Consider the following 1,574-nt stretch of genomic DNA (forward strand, 5'->3'; position numbering starts at 1 on the left):
AGGGAGGCGTCCGAGGCTGGCAAAAGAGGAGCTCCGCGAAGGCCCTGGGGCCTTGGGCCTAGGTCACTTTGTAAACTGAGGCCGGGAGCTGTCAGCAGTTTATGCCCAGGCGGCGCTCCAGCCAAGCGCGGCGGAGGACGGCAGTCATTGCTGGTGAACGGAATGAGGGAAAGCGCCGCGGAGGGAGTCTCTGCTCTCAGGTTACAGCTCGTATCTCAATCAGCTGAACTTCCCATTCTTGATTTTGGCTTAGGTCACGATCTCAGGGTGGTGAGATTAGCCCCCCCAAGGTTCCCTGCTGAGCGGGGGTCTGAGATTCTCAGACTCCCTCTGCCCCTCCCCTCATCCTGAGCGGACGCCAAGCTCTCTTAAAAAAAAAAAAAAAAACAACAGCAATATATATGCATATGCATATATAGGTAGATAGACGCCTGGGTGGCTCAGTTGGTTAAATGTCTGCCTTTAGCTCAGGTCTTGATCCTGGGGTCAAGGATAGAGTCCCATATCGGGCTCCCTGCTCAGTAGGGAGCCTGCTTCTCCCTCTTCCTGCTTCTCCCCCTGCCTGCCCCTCCCCTGCTTGTGCTTTCTCTCTGACAAATACATAAAATCTTGAAAAAACAAGACAAAAACACACAAAAAAGTCTATGTGTGTGTGTGTGTGTGTGTATGTGTGCATATATATGTATGTACATATATATGTATATATCTTTAAGGATATATGGAGACACACATATATATTATCTTTAAATTTACATTCTGTACTCCCAGAACACTTTAGTCAAACATCAAAAAGCAGCCCTTAATTTCCCTTATGAACCAAAATGTGGCTTCTGACCTCCTTCAGCAAAACCTAAAATGTTCACTCAGTAATCATTATGTTTAACCATCTCCAGAACAGCTTTTAAATCATTTTGAACTACAAAGTTCAGAACACAAGTGGCAGTGCATACTATTATAATAAATGCACACACCTCTTGCCCCAGCATCTTGCATTCCAGGAGTCTCATTGATTTTTTCCTTGCCTCATTAAAAACAATGTATGTAATCTACAGAAAATCACAGACAGACCTGGACTCAAGACCCAAGTTCCAGCTATGCCACCCATGACTGTGGGACAGTTACCTCAGTTTCCACTTCTCTAAAACTGAGATGGCAAAGTCTTCCCTGCAGGGCTGTTGTAAGAATTACAGGATCAGGCAGGGTGCGAATGAAGACTTCGTGGTACTGTCAGTAACTAAGCAAATGTTTACACTCTCATATACCTGCAGAACAGCATGAGACAGGAAAGAGCATAGAACTGGGAGGTGGGCAGGTCACCCTCACAGATACCAACTTGCTGAGGGATCTTCAGAAGGTCACAGTTTCTGAGCCACACTTTTAACAAGGGATCTACAAGGTTAGGTCCAGCTGGAGAATTCTATAATCCAACTGCTACCTCTTGGAGGGAGTCAACCTGAGAAGAAGTCCTCTCCTGGTATTACTGACATCATTAAATAACTTCCCCCAAAGGAAGTTAGTTGGTGAATCTCCATATTTACCCAGTAAACCACTCTGCAAGCCACTAGGATTTCCAC

Source organism: Mustela nigripes, chromosome 1 (assembly GCF_022355385.1).
Source record: "Mustela nigripes isolate SB6536 chromosome 1, MUSNIG.SB6536, whole genome shotgun sequence".
NCBI lineage: Eukaryota > Metazoa > Chordata > Mammalia > Carnivora > Mustelidae > Mustela > Mustela nigripes.